A 16,116-nucleotide genomic window follows, 5' to 3' on the forward strand; every position below is an offset into this window, starting at 1 on the left:
TCAGGCAGGCCCCTGCAGCAGCTCTGGGCTGCCTCCGGGCAGGAGGTGGAAGATTTGCTTCGCCAGCTCCATCAAGTGGAAGATGTCAGGATGCTGGCTGAAGAGCTGGCTGGAGCAGGGCCACCCGGGGGCAAGAGGGGCAATTTGCCCCAGGCCCTGAGCCCTATACGGGCCCCCACCAGAGTTTTTCGGGGCCCCTGGAGCGGGGTCCTTCCCTCACTCCGGGGGGCCCGGAAAACTCTTGCGGGGCCGGGCGCAGGAGGTTCTTCTGCTCCCGGTCTTCGCCGGCGGGGGGTCCTTCCGCTCCGGGACGGAAAGACCCCCCGCTGGCGAATTACCGCCGAAGACGGAGCGAGACCCGCCGCCGAAGTGCAGCCCGGTCTTTGGCGGTAATTCAGCGGCGGGGGGCCCTTCCATTCCGGGACCCGCCGCCGAAGTGCCCCGAAGACCCGCGGCGGGGGCCCCTCCGCCACCGAATTACCGCAGAAGACCCGGCTGCACTTTGGCGGTGGGTCGCGCTTCAGCGGTAATTCAGCGGCGGGGGGTCCCACCGTGGGTCTTCGGGGCACTTCGGCGGCAGGTCCCAGAACAGAAGGGCCCCCTGCTGCCGAAGACCCCGGGCCCCCGGAATCCTCTGTGCGGCCCTGGGCTGGAGAAGGTGGAATATGAGCACCAGCTAGAGAGGGGGAGCACATGGGTCCTGCCAGGAGTGGATGGCATGGTGCTGTACCCGTTTCGCAGTCCCAGCACCATGTGGGGACATGATCAGAGAGATTAAAATGCAAACCTCCTAGATGGGAAAGGCTCCATATCCCATTGTCTGGCCCCCTGAGCCAGCCAGTCTCCATGACCTGAGACTGGATCGGAGCTGCTGCCCCACAGCTTTGGGGCCCTGAACATCCTTGCTCCTCAGCGTGCAGATCGGGGAGTTGAGCATGCGGGTGATGATGCCATAAAAGACGGAGACCATCTTGCCCCGGTCCTGCAAGTAGCTGGAGGGAGGCTGTGGATACATGGAAATAGTGGAGCCGTAGAAGAGTGACACAATGGCCAGGTGGGAGACACAGGTGTTGAAGGCCTTGAGCTTACCCTGGGCAGAGCGAATCCTCAGCACTGTGGTGACAATGTAGCTGTAGGAGACCGGGATGAGGCCCAGTGGCACCATCAGGAAGAGACCACTGACAGCAAATGCCTGGGCCTCATTGACAGAGGTGTCGACACAGGCTGGCTTGAGCAGGGCCAGCACCTCACAGAAGAAGTGGTTGACCCAGTTCTGGTCGCACTGGGGCAGCAGCACGGTCAGAATGGACTGCAGGATGGAGTTGCCACAGCTGCACAACCAAACAGTGGCTGCCATCTGCAGGAGAGGCAGCGGCTGGCAGGTGGCAACATAGTGGTCGTAGGCCATGAGAGCAAGCAGGAGGCACTTGGTGCCAGCCAGCGAGAGGAAGATGTAGAGCTGGGATACGCAGCCTGCCCAGGTGACAGACTTATGGATGCTGTGGAAGTTCACCAGCATCTGAGGAACGGTGCTGGTGGTGTAGCAAAGGTCCAGGAAAGAGAGGTTGCTGAGGAAGAACTACATAGGGGTGTGGAGACTGGGTTCCAGCCACAAGACAACGATGATCGCCAGGCTCCCACCATAAAAGCGGCATCTCCAGGCGTACACAGGAGCGTCACCTTCAAGAGCTCCCCATGTGCTCTCAATGAACCCTGCCCCTTCATACTTTGTCATAGAAAATCTGGGCCAGCTGGGTGGCAGGTCAGATCCTTCTGCCAGGGAATGGCTTTGTTGCAGAAAAGTGGTTGTGTGGCACTTAGTGACAAAGGAGGGTCTATATGCCAGGGAATCAAAGTGTCCTAGAAAACTAGATCTGTGGCAGTTGGTGAGAGTAATAGGATACAGATGGCAAGAAATGGATTTGTCATTGAAAATTGATGCTTAGATTGTAAGCTCTTTCCAACAGGGAGTTTTTTTTTCTTTATTTCTGCAGGTCCTGGTTGTGACTGTGTCTCCTAACTATGACTCCAGTTTTATCTTATCCATAACAATAATATGCCGAGAAATTAAATCATAGAACAGTGGATCTGTGGCAATTGATAGTAGTCATAAGATACTGTAACAGGGCCCCCCCCCCCCCTGCCTCCCGAGAACCCTCTCATGGCCAGGTTAGGTCTGTGGTGGCTATCCTCTCTTTGTCCTCTTCAGGACTCCTTAAGAAATCCACACAGTCTGTCTCATGGCTAACAGCAACCCTGTCCGGGGCTCATTCAATAACAGAAACAGTTCAAAACAATCCTCCGGGTCCCAAAAGAAAGCCCATCACAGCAACACAAAAGTTTATATTCAGCTTTGAGGTCTTCTACCACTCCCAGGGCTCCTCTTCTGTCCCAGTCACCACTTCATAAAGCCACCACTCCCAGCCCTTCCGAGCTGGAGCTCAACTTGACAGCTTCCACCTCCTGTTCCCTTCCCCGCTGGCTCTTTATCAGGAACACATGTCCACTGTCAGGCCTTGTCAAGGCTGCAAATGAGCCACAGTGAGTGGGAGTAGTTCCCTCGTAAAGGGCTCAGTCCACCCTGTGACACATCTGGATGCCAAGAAACAGAGTTGAGAGACAAGGTAGATGAGATAATAACATTTATTGGACAGACTTACGTGGCTGGAAGGAACAAACTTTCGAGCTTCACACAGCTCTGGAGAGGGTAACCAGAGTGTTCAAGTTAAATATAAGATGGGACAGATGGTTAAGCATGTTGCAGGAGCCCATTTAACATGAAGTGGGAAATTAACACCTCTGCAGTTGTCAGACAATGAAAGGTAAATAGACTGCAGGGTGTGTTACAAATTGTTAAGTACACTGCTCTACAGGCAGTGAAATAATAATGCTTCTGAAATAAATGTAGTCAAACTTTACAAATACTGGGTCACTGAGAACAAAAATGATGCGTAAAATTGTTGATTGGCTCTAGTTTTCAAGATATGCTATTGGGTCAGTATATACGAGCCTTGACTTGGGAATAGTGGAGGATAAGTGAGTTATAAAAGGAAGGGATCTCAATTTAAACCAGAAATGACTAAAATACATCTTTGACTGGATCTATGAATAAATCTATGACTGGGTTTGGACAGTACTTGCTTTTTAGGCAAAACAATGAATGATGCAATCTGAAGCTGGTATTGTGTCATACATGATATGAATTGCATCATGTTAGTCCTAGAAGTCATGGATGATGCAATCATAACGAAGCTTACATCACTCTGCTGAACAAATTGCGCTATATCAGCTCTAGAAATCATACAGTGTCGTGCTCTCTTATTTGTCAGTGTTTGATTATGCAAAGGGACACATTTCTGTTTAGCCAAAGTGAGCAGAGATGCCTCGTACTTGTGTGAACAGTGCAGATAACTTCTGCTAAGTTTGTGGTGAAGTGACTTTTGCATGACAAAAGCGCAGTATAACCACTATGGTTAAGAAAGCCTATCACCTTTATTTTGGCTGCAAAATTGGAGATCAGGACAAGAGCTGGGCCCCACACATACGCTGCAACACTTGTGCAACAAATCTTCGCCAGTGGTTGAACAGGAAAAGGAAATCTATGCCTTTTGCAGTGCCAATGATTTGGAGAGAGCCAACAGATCATACCAGCAATTCTTACTTCTGCATGATGCCTCCAGTTGGGAAAGGAGTGTCAAAGAAGAAAAAGTGGACTGTGCATTCTCCAAACATTCCATCAGCTATACGCCCAGTACCCCACGGAGAAGGACTGTCGGTTCCTGATGCACCAATATCATTCTCACTTGAGTCAGACGAGGAAGAGGAAGAGGATGAAACTTCTGGTCCTGAACCATCAACGTCACAGGACCCACAGTTTTTCCCATCCTCCTCCTGTGAACCACACCTCATAACACAAGGTGAACTGAATGACCTTGTCAGGGATTTGGAACTACCCAAGAGTAAGGCAGAGCTGTTGGGCTCCAGACTACAGCAGTGGAATCTCCTGGCAGGTGATGTTAGGGTTTCCATGTTCCGTGACTGTCAAAAGGATCTTGTCCCATTCTTCTTCATGGAAGGTGATCTTGTAGCCTGCAACAACATCGATGGTGTGATGGCAGCCCTCAACATCGTTCACGATCCAGATGAGTGGAGACTGTTCATTGATTCATTGAAGACGAGTCTTAAAGCTGTTTTACTGCATAATGGCAATGTTTTGCCATCAATTCCAGTTGGTCATGCAGTCCATATGAAGTAAACCTAGGACAACATGAAACAACTTTTGTCAAGGCCATTGACAAAACACAAGCAGCTTTCAAGTACCTCCGTGGAAAATTTCCAAGGTTAAGTGAAGCTAAGATAAAGGAAGGTGTCTTTGTTGGTCCTCAGATTCGTGAACTTCTTTGAGATGATGCATTTGACCATGCAATGTGTTGCAAGAAAAAGATGGCACAGAAAGCCTTCCAGTTAGTGACAATACATTTTCTCGGAAACAAAAAGGCAGACAACTACAGGTTGTTGGTGGAAAATCTCCTCAAGGCATACAAAAGCCTTGGTTGCAATATGTCACTAAAGATACATTTTTTGCACTCTCATCTAGATTTTTTTCCACCGAACTGCGGAGCAGTGAGCGACGAGCATGGCGAGCGATTTCACCAGGACATTGCAACAATGGAGAAACTCTATCAGGGCAAATGGAGCCCGTCAATGCTTGCAGACTATTGCTGGACAGTGACAAGAGATGCTCCATTTAATGAATACAAGAGACAAGCCAAGAAGCGCCGAGTAGACACTGAATAGGACTAAACTATGTACATAATAGTTTTTGCCTTTTGTTTCATAATAAATTTTAGTTAGATAACCCTTTTGCTGATTTTTAAGTGTTACATAAACAGGACAGGTGAAATATTATCATGTAAAGCAACCATAAACACATGAAAAGACCTAGGTTTACAATTTATTATTAAAACTCTACTAGCTACACAATATACATAGACATAAAATGTAAAAATTTAAATATCTTAGAAACAGTAGCCAATCAGTTGTTTTAATTGTCATATTTGAATTCAGCACATCAAAATACATAATAAATAGCACATTTTATCTCTGAAGCAGATGACTTCTCAAAAATTGTAGACCAGTGGTATCAGAGGGGTAGCCGTGTTAGTTACTAACCTCTTTATCTCTAGCTTGCTTCTTGATTGCATATATATACCTGCCCCTGGAAATTTCCACTACTTGCATCCGACAAAGTGGGTATTCACCCATGAAAGCTCATGCTGCAAAACGTCTGTTAGTCTATAAGGTGCTACACAATTCTTTGCTGCTTTTACAAATTGTTGTAATGGGCCTGTAATGGTTCCTCCCTCTTCCACTCAGAGGGAGGTCACTCAGGCAGGTCCTTCTGGCCAGGACCAGAGTCTGCAGGACAGCCCTGAGCCCAAAATAGGGCTGTGCGATCAATAGTTCTAATCAGGCTTTAGCCTGGTTTTGGGTGGCCCAAGCTGTCAGCTCTTAAACAGAGTCTATCAGGGCTGGCTTTGGCCTTGGCAGAGCTCAGGCAGCCAGCAAATAAACGGTCTTAGATGAGCTGGCTGGGCTTGAGGAGGCTCAAATGGCCAGCAAGCAAAGCAGTCTTAGGGCTGGCTTCAGCCTGGGTGGGGCTCAGGCAGCTGGTCAGGGAGGCTCCTTTTCAGAGCTAGGGCTTCTCTGAACAGTGTAGTGAGTCAGCCACCTTGGGGTGGGGTTGCAGGGGAATGTGGTCCAACCATACTCCACCCTGTCTCAGCCCAGGGCCCTGGCAGGGGCAGGATTGTCTGCTCCTGTGCTGGTGGGGATCCAGCCGCAACATGCTGACTGAGCCACCCCTGACTCGGCACCCAGCTGCTCCATGATTGCCCCAGGCCACTCCCTGCCAGCCCGGGGCATGATTGCCTCCAGGCCTCTTCCGGCTCCTCAGGATACATGGCGGCAGGCACGCCTGGCCAGTCCTCATCGGCGTCTGGGGATCAGGAACAGTCAGGCGAACTTTCCTCTCGGGGATGTAGCCGAATAGGCAGAGTGTCCTTCTCCTCCACCAGCTCTTTCCGAACTGTGCTGCAGAGCTGGCCTTTTTATACTGCCAGCCACACCCCGATACGTCTGGTGAAGGGGGCAGGGCGATCTAGGCTCCGCCCTCCAAGGGGAATGTAATAATGCCTCGCTCTCCCACTCAGCGGGAGGCCACTCAGGCTCACTACAGGGCCATAAAACCAGAGTCTCTGTTAAGTCCAGGGTTTTCAGTATCCAGAATGTCACAGCCCCAAGGACCCCCTCACTCAGGGGGTCCAATGGGGAGGCAGATCAGCCTTGTTTGTTGCTAATGCTGGTGCAGGCATTGCAAAGCATGTCAGGAAGGGTCAAAGGTGTGAATGTGGAGTGAAAGATTCTTTTACAGGTTGCGAGAGGCCAAAGAGGGACAGAGAGAACAGAGAATGGGTTAACTCAACACTTCATCTACCTCAGCCCGAAGATAAGATGCTGATTCCAGCCCAAGGCCACAGCACACATTTGACTTCCGGCTGCCGGCCAAGAAAGATGGGGACCTATTCCACCCCGACCAGCCGTGAGAAAGGAGGATTCAGCTGAACAGAACCACAGGGGCTGCAAAAATGAGCGAGACAGTGAAGGCCAGTGGTTGGGGAGGGGGGACAACCATTTTCGCTTCCCTGTGGCTGGTGTGTTTTGGGAAGCTGAGAAAGCCACGGAAGGCTGGTTTGGACTGGTACAAAGAGCACCAGGAACAGAGGTCCCTGAACAAAATGCCCCCCAAAGAACCCAGCACTTAAAAACCCTCCTGAAAGCTGAAGCAAGCTGGAGATCAATGTTACACCTGGATGACCCGTGCACGGGAGAAGAACTCCCATCCACCCTTCGCCCTCTTCTTCTTACAATACACCCAGGTTTGTCCAGCCTCGGGTAGCGTGGGTGTGAGTATGAAAGTGGGTTAGGGCCGGGGCACTAATGCTTTCTTTCTTCCTCTGAGTGACGTGGGAGCATTCCCAGCACTTGCCGCTGTTATTTTATTATTTTATAAATAAAGCTTTAAAATGTAGTCACTTGGTGTGCTCCTCCATCTCCTCCCCTAAAATCCTGCGGCCCCAGCCTGATCACGTGACCAGCGGTGGCTCTAGACATTTCGCCGCCCAAGGATGGCATCATGCCACAGGGGGTGCTCTCCTGGTTGCCAGTCCCGCGGCTCTGGACCTCCCATAGGGTCCACCAGAGCCGCGGGACCAGCGGACCCTCCGCAGGCATGCTGCTGAAGACACCCTGCCTGCCGCCCTCCCAGCAACTGGCAGAGTGCCCCTCGCGGCATACCGCCCCAAGCATGTGCTTGGCATTTTGGGGCCTGGAGCCGTCCCTGCATATGACACCCGGGCAGATTGGTAACATAAATCTTTCACAGGAAAACTTATGAATTTAATTCTCAGGCTCATCTTTTGAAGGTGTTGTGTAGCTTTCTTTTGAAACCTCCAACATAAGTTGATCCAATAAAGAGATTACCTCACCTACTTTGCCTTGCTCATATCCTGGGACCAACCTGACTACAACAATACTTGAAACAAATTGTCATAGAAAATGCAGCTGTGGCAGCTGGTGGCAGTTCTACGATATGTATGCAAGGGGACAGGCAATGAGACAACCTACCTATAACACAAATTTCTTCCTCAGTGCGGACACTTAGAGACTGACTTGTACCCTGAATCATGGGAACGTACATTCTGTAAACATTTGAATTCTTGATAGTGTATATGCTGAGGTTATGTCAACATGCAATGCCCTTCTCAGAAACTTGAAAGAAAAATGCTTTTACTCAAATTGTAACCTGAACTCTGACCCTTAAAATAATTTACAAATTAATTTACAATTTTTTGAATAACTCTTATGAACTGTCATGCATCTTATTAGTAATTTTTGTAGTGGTCATCGAAACATTGTATGTCATTAAATTAACTTCTTATTTACCAAGGAGCTCTAGACCAACCTGGATGAGGAACCGAAGTCTAGAATAAATGGCTAATCTTTCCTGGTAACGTCATGGAGTATGAGTAACACACATTAATTTTGGATCATGTTAAAAGTATTTCCATGTATCTGTGTTACCTTTGTTGCCTTTCAGCTTATTGGAGTTGTCAATTAATTATCAAACATTAACAACTAACCATTAATAATTGCTATGATGACACCTAGAGGCATTCATTTAACACTGCATTTCTTGAATTTCAGAGGTTTCATCAACCATCCCTACCAATCTATAGACCCAGAATCCAAACCCAATAACTTTGTAATCACTCCGTTTTGCATCTGGTTCTTGGTGCGAGTAATTAGATGAGCCCAGGGAAAGTCCACTGGTCTCCATTTCATGTGGTTTCTGCAACTGGTTTGTTCCCCAGCTTTGCTCAGGAAAATATTATAAGCACTGGCAATTCTGAAGTGGTAATTTTTGCAGGAGGATGTATGTCAGGATCCCCATGAGCAAACTCCAAATTTGCACTTCTAATTGTACTCTGCCCCTGATGTGGCATGGCAAATTACAGGGTAATCTATCTATTTGTGTTGATTTTAGATCACTTTGAAAAACTGGCTGATAGATTTCTGTTTATCGACTTATCTGTCTACAATCTATGGCTGAAAGGAGTTAATTACATGGAAATACTGAAATAATTTAATGTGTGTAGGTTGTCTAAATGATTATCTCAATTATTATTACTATTAATTAACAAATAATATAATATAGTGTGCATTAAGGAAGATGAGGACAAACTGGAGAGAGTACAGACTGCCCATAGTCTAAACATGCAGGGAGGGAATAAGATAATCCCTCTACCACTAATAATAATTTAGACCCGCATCCTACCAGCAGTCAGAACTAGGGTTTTCAACGGAACTTTAAGGAATGAGGCACCCAAGTTCCACTGATTTTCAGGAGGATTATGGACTCAGATAGAGCTAAATATGAGATATGCACCAAGTAGAATTTTCCAAAGGATTTTCTAACTCCCACTGATTCCAATAGGAGTTAGGCCCCTAGCATCCATCTGTATCTATAGCCAAGTAAGTCCCTTTATAAATTGGACCTATTCTGCCTACATGTCTTAATCTCCTTTACCCAAACCACATCCAATTGATGGCAGTGGGACTGCCTGTGGGCTTAAGTTAAGCACATGCATAAATCTTTATGGAAACAGGGCCTCTCAAGGGACAATAGGTTTACACAGCACTTTATAAACCTAACCAAAGTTATCCCTGCATATATTTGTGATTAGGGATCCCGGATAAGACAGATTCCAACTGTAACCAAATCTACCAATCTATGGTAGTTGTCTGGTCCTCAGCACCACAATATCTGAGCACCTAACAATCTCTAATGGGTTTATCCTCACATCACCCCTGGGAGGTAGGGTAGTTTTATCATACTCATAGGACAGAGCTTACAAAGCTAACCATCCCACATGCTCCCCAGCTCCTGGACCCACTTTTCTTCATTAAGTGTCAGGACGCAGCACACCAGGTATTGTTAGCATATCGGCTTCCACTCATGTCTGGAAAAATCTGAGTCTTATTAAAGACGTTTGCTATTTGTGAACAATCTTGATGAGCTCACAGCGGGGACAGACGGCCATTGACATTTTTTTCTGTGCCAAACCAAGAACTGAATCAAAGTGTGTCAAGAGGAACCCAACCTCAGGGTACGTTCCACATGCTGGGGAGGAGCGCAGCACAAAAACATCTAACAGGAACATACCAGTCCCCAGGCTGGATCCCACCCGAGTACATCTAGCCCCCATCTCCAACAGTGGCCCAGAGTCAAAGGAAGTGTCAACACACTCTCAGTGAACAGCTGGGAAATTTCTTACTAACCCCTGTCAGCCTGTGATTCATGTACACCTTAGGGGATGACACCTCTGCAAAAATCATGTCCATGTTGTTTAGTGCCACTGATCTTTTCCTCCCTCATGTCCAGTTAAACCATCAGTCATGGGTGCTGAATTTCCTCATGCTCAGACATTTTCAAAGCCATGAGGTCAGCTGTGATTTAGCAATGGAATATGGGGCCTTTTCCCAGCCCCAGGTCAAGGAGACTGGCTGAGACATATCTATATTCTAGCATTCGGTTCCATTTAGGTGTCTGTGCTGGGCAAATACCTGGCTACTCTCTAGACTTAAAAATATACTAAGTGACTACCTGTCTGTCTAAATCAGTGGTTCCCAAACTTTAACAAGATGCGAACCACTTTCATGAAAATATCAAATCTCATGAACACTTATTATTATTTATCATTACATTATTAATTTTATTACATTATGAAAACGGCAACATTCTTCCAAGATTTCACTTTTGTAACTCATATCACTTCAATTAAGCCTCCTACATATTTCAACAAGGAAAACCAGACGTGAAACAGCATGAAGGTATTTAAGACGCCAACTCAAGTAAAGAGTTCATCCCACAAGCATTCAGGTCTTGAGCAGTCCAGGCAAACAAAACACAACTATAACTAGGGCTGGATCCAGACCCCAGCGCGCCAAGCGCGTGCTTAGGACGGCGTTTGCAGGAGGGCGGCCGGTGGCTCTGCTGGACCTCCTGCAGGCACATCTGCAGGAGGTCCACCGGCGCCGCGGGACCGGTGACCACCAGAGCGCCCCCTGCGGCGTGCCGCCCTGCTTGGGGCGGTGCAAATCCTAGAGCCACCCCTGACTGCAACAAAGCTTAAACTTATTCTTCTGTATTTCCTTTTCCGATGTGCATAAGAGGAAAATGCTTTCTCGCATAAGTATGTTGTTGAAAATGGTGACAAAACCATAGTAGCTTTTTTGGCCAGCAGGTAGTACTTGTTTCTTGAACTCAGCCAAAAGTTGATCGATGAAAGACTACGGAAACTCCTTTTCAGTTCTTAATCACAGGAGATCTCAATCAATTTCTCTTTTTCCTCAGTGCTCAATATTTGCATTGAGAAAGTGTTATCATCAAAGGGGTTGCGAATCCAGTCATTATCACCCGCCATACCTGGAAAGTATTGCCTGAATGTTTTGCAAAGTCCTTTTGGTGTGCAGTTATATTGGCTTTAGTACACGGATCCAACAGAAGTTTATGTTCTGCCAGGAAGTCATGGTCATGGGGCTCGGGCTGACAGTCCCTGCATCCTCTGGATGATGGGATAAATTGCACCCTCAGCAGATGACACTAAGCTTCGGGGAGAGGTAGGTACACTGGAGTGTAGGGATAGGGTCCAGAGTGACCTAGGCAAATTGGAGGATTGGGACAAAAGAAATCTGATGTGGTTCAACAAGGACAAGTGCAGAGTCGTGCACTTAGGAAGGAAGAATCCCATGAACCGCTACCAGCTGGCTGGATATGAGTCATCATTGTGCCCTTGTTGTCAAGAAGTTCCAATGGCATATCAGGCTGTATTAGTAGGAGCATTACCAGCAGATCGAGTTATTATTACCCTCTTTTCAGCACTGGTGAGGTCACACCTGTAGTATTGCATCCAGTTTTGGTTCACCACTTCAGCAGAAGGGATCTGGATTGTTGTGGAAAATCAACTACACGTTGAGTTTGGATCAGACAAGCCTGAGGCTCCCTTATTGTTACAAGTGCAGGGGCGTAACAGCTCCCAGTAGCTGCCCCCTGATTCAAGAAACATACAAGCCTTTTAAAGCTTAAAACCACAGACAAATTACACACACATTTCATGTTGATTACCTTATCTGGAATATAATTGCAAAATTTAATAAAGGTCAAAAGCAAAAAGAAACAATCATCTCCCTTATTTGGCTTTTCCTGTTATTGTTATTCCCTATCTAGCTCTTCTGTGGTTTCACTTTTCTAAAGTTCCATTGTGATTATCAAAAACAAGCTTGTCTATGGCAAATTGTGTTTGGGGACTTTCCACTTCGCCTCCTCGTGCCCCTTGTACACAGAAGGCCATTGTTCTTTTTTGGGGACTTTCCATCCCACTTTTGCCTCCTCATGCCCCTTACATACAGAAACAAACTCAGCTCATACTTCAGGCCTACTAACTTGATCAAAGCCTGAGGCTCTTTGTAAATTTTCCTCTACAGGACAAATTGGAGAGAGTCCAGCGGAGAACAACAAAAATGATTAGGGGGCTGGGGCACATGACTTACGAAGAGAGGCTGAGGGAACTGTGATTATTTAGTCTGCAGAAGAGAAGCCTAAGGGGGGATTTGATAGCAGCCTTCAACTACCTGAAGGGGGGTTCCAAAGAGGATGGAGCTTGACTGTTCTCAGTGGTGGCAGATGACAGAACAAGAAGCAATGGTCTCAAGTGGCAGTGGGGGAAGTCTAGGTTGGATATTAGGAAACACTATTTCACTAGGAGGGTGGCAAAGTACTGGAATGGGTTACCTAGGGAGGTGGTGGAATCTCCATCCTTAGAAGTTTTTAAGGCCCGGCTTGACAAAGCTCTGTCTGTGATGATTTAGTTGGGATTGGTCCTCCTTTGAGCAGGAAGTTGGACTTGATGACCTCCTGAGGTCTCTTCCAACATTAATATTCTATGATTCTATTAACCCCCACATGCTATCTATCTATCTATCTATCTATCTATCTATCTATCTATCTATCTATCTATCTATCTACTAATGGAACAACTGCTCCATGTAGAACAGAAGTTGGTCCAATAAAATATATTACCTCACCCATTTCCTCACTCTGACTCCATGGGTGCTCTGGAGTTGGGGAACAGCCATGGATAAAAATAGTGGGAGCACAGTGTTGCATTACTCTTCATATTTTTCATAGTAATATTATTATGATATCAGTATGGCATAACTATGATGTATTTTGTGCAGGATAAGGCATGTGAGATATCTTTGGAAAGGTTTTGATTTACTGAATATGATTATCCTACTTGTAAGCATGTATCATTTTGGTATCTGAAGTCAGGAATATTGTCTATGCATCTGTTACAAGTGTGTTTACATCTGGGGATAGCCCACTAGACAGAAGTCAAAAGTCTAGATGGCTGGCTGAGGGAAGGGTCATTAGAGAGAACGATAGTATTAGAAGATGCTAATTTCCCACTGGGAAGCCTTTCTGGAGATGCTGGAAACAGCCTTGAGTCATGGATGCAGTGGCCCTAAGGGGACATGTGACCAAGTAACCCAGCACTGGAGTCCATGATAATGCTCTTTTTTTTCCACTTACCGGGTGTGGGAATCAAATTGGGATACAAAGGGTTCACGCCATATGTTAAAGGTCTTTAAGGCAGGGGAGTGACATCATCATAGTTTATTCTTCACTGACTCCCTGCCCAAGAAAGAAGACTGCTGGAAACAGCTAGAGAAACAAAAAGACTGAACTAAGGGAGTAAGGCTGAACCCAGGTTAGAGGGTTGTCTAGCTTGTGAAAGGAATAAGCGGGGTTTTAACCTAAAAACAAGTGTAGCTTGCCTTCAAGAATTTCTGCAATCTGCCTAAACAACATTTAGGGGTGAATTTGCTACACATATTCAATTTCATTAGCATATTAAACAAATTACAGCCTGTTTTCCACATACAGGCCATGCAACCGTCCTGCCCCGCTCCTGAGCTCCCAACTGGGGACCCTAGTCCCTGACACACCCACCCCTGCTGTTCCCCCTCCCCTGCAGCCACGCCACCACATGGGCCACATTCTGGCCCACCGCTCCTCCTGGGCGGCATGGGGAGCACAGCAGGCTCTGGCCAGGTGTTGCGGCTGTGAGCCTCTTCTGCTGGTAAGGGGATGGGGAACAGGGAGGGTTGGGAGTGGAAGTCTCAGCAGGCCTGTTGGGGGGCCTGTCAGGGGGCGAGGATGTGGATAGGAGTCAGGAGGGCAGTGGTTAGGAGTCAGGAGGGCAGTCAGGGGACAGGGACCAGGGGGGTTGGATGGGTTGGAGATTCTGAGGGGGACAGTCAGGGGGCGAGAAGTGGGAGGAGGCGGATAGAGGGGGGGACCAGGCTGTTTGGGGAGGCAGGCCTTCCCTACCCAGCCCATCATACAGTTGTGCAACCCCGATGTTGCCCTCGGGCCAGAAAATTTGCCCCCCCCCCGGGTTTGGGGGAGGATGGAGATCAGCGCGCAACAGCAGAGCAGGAGCTTTGAGGGGGAGCAGATCAGGATGGGAAAGGTTGGAGTGAGGGCGGGGCCTTGGGGAAAGGCAGGGGTGGAGCTTAGTGTATGAGCCTCTAATGCGTGGGCTAAAAGCGAAATGGCACTAGCTAAAACTGTAGAGAAGATTCATTAACTGTCTCTCTCTTTCTCTCATGTCTCAATGCCACTAGATTGGACAGAACATCATACCCAGAAAGTGTGTGGGTTACACATATTTATTAACTCAGACACTCAGCCTTCAAATTGGAGAGGTGTGGTCAGCAGCTACAGAACAAAGTCAGTGAAAATACCCATTGAAACAAGAGACATGAGAGCATAAAGTGAAGATTGAACCAAAAGAGGAACTCCCTTCGACGTCCTTCAGTAACAGACTGTTGTAATTATGGGTTCGGGTCACTAGAGAGATGCACGGACCAAGATTTACAAAAGTGACTCGCAATTTTGGGTACCAGAGTGTTGCCAACGAAAGAATGGCAGTGCTTGGTCTTCTCCTGAAAGGCACTGCTCCTAGAAGAATGTGGTTACAATTAAAAAATAATTTTAAAAAGAAACATTTCTAGCCCCCATTGAGATGGAGCAAAACCATGTAATGTAACCCAAGGGTGACCTAAATATTAGAAATGTGAAGTCAAAGAAAAAGAACCCAACAGTTATAATTTAATGAAATCTCATGTTTTTAAAGATGATCTCATGATTTTTGGAGCATGCCTCATGATTTTTAAATGCTTGCTCTTCAAGAAGCCCTGGGCACTTGTCTTCTGAAAATGTGGTGCCTTTAAGGTATCTCATTTTCATCATCCAAAATCATCTATCGCTTTCCCAAACCTTAGCCATTGTCACATGCCCTTGGGGAGCCAATCTGATGCCCCTGAAATCAACAGGCCTCTTTCCATTAATCTTGGAGAAATCCCATAACCAAAATGGTTCAAAATCAACAATTAGGCTGGTGGGTCCCAGAGAAACACATGACATGTGGTCCAGGAAATGGAATTTCCAACGCTCCAGAGGAGCAGAGACATGAATGGAGGAAGGGCTATTGTGTCTTCCTCTCTCGATAGACAGTGTGCAGTCTTGCCAGCCCAGAGCATTCCAAAAGGGTGTGTCAGGCCCTAAAAATCAGGAGATTGGCTTAAAAGCAGAAGGTTTGTTTTAAATACTTAATTTAATTTTCCCCCTTTTCCTTCTGCTTTCTGAGTCTTTCCGCCATTCTGGTGTCAACTTTCCAGCTGTACTAACCAACCATAAGGGGTGAGACGGAGAGAATTTTTTTTTAATGAAAGCTGATATCCTGGTGCAATCTCAGAAATGCAAGATCTGGTCTACACTACAGACCTATATTGGTATAAAAATCCAACCCCCTGAGCAAAGTAGTTATATCAGCCTAACCCGGCTGAGTAGACCGCGTTACATCAGCAGGACAGGTTCTCCTGCCACATAGCTACTGCCTCTCAGGGAGGTGGACTAACTATGCTGAAGGGAGACCTCTCTTGCATTAGTGTAGAGCACTTCTCCCATGAAAGCTCTACAGCAGCACAGGTGCACTGATGCAGAGTTTTAGGTGTAGACATGGTGGGTTGCATGGGTTGAAAGAGGGCAGGGGACTTGTATGGCTCGGGGAGGGCAGGTTTTTCTTTGAGGTGGGAGAGGGCAAGGGCAGTTGTGAAGGGTGGAAATGGGCAGAGGGTAGAAGAGTCCATATGGGCAGGGAAGATGCTACAGAACCCAAAAGAGGCACAGATGGTTCCATGCCCAACTACTGAACCAGCCTGGGCCCCCTGGGTAGTCGGGCTCCATCCCAGCACTTTCTGCAGAGCCCTGTGCACCTCCTTGTTCCTCAGCATGTTGATCAGGGGGTTGAGTATGGGGGTAACCAGGGTGTAGAAGAGAGAGATCATTTTGCCCTAATCCTGGGATGAGGGCTGCAGGTACACATAGATGGAAATGAATAGATATATTTTATCACCATATGATGAGGT

The 16,116-nt window shown here is 47.2% G+C and overlaps 1 pseudogene; it reads right to left on the reverse strand.

Moving 5' to 3' along the window:
* On the reverse strand, nucleotides 1–4,735 carry LOC120383095 (annotated as a pseudogene).
* Nucleotides 4,736–16,116: the final 11,381 nt, after the last annotated feature.

This window comes from Mauremys reevesii, linkage group 15 (genome assembly GCF_016161935.1).
Source record: "Mauremys reevesii isolate NIE-2019 linkage group 15, ASM1616193v1, whole genome shotgun sequence".
In the NCBI taxonomy this organism is placed as follows: domain Eukaryota; kingdom Metazoa; phylum Chordata; order Testudines; family Geoemydidae; genus Mauremys; species Mauremys reevesii.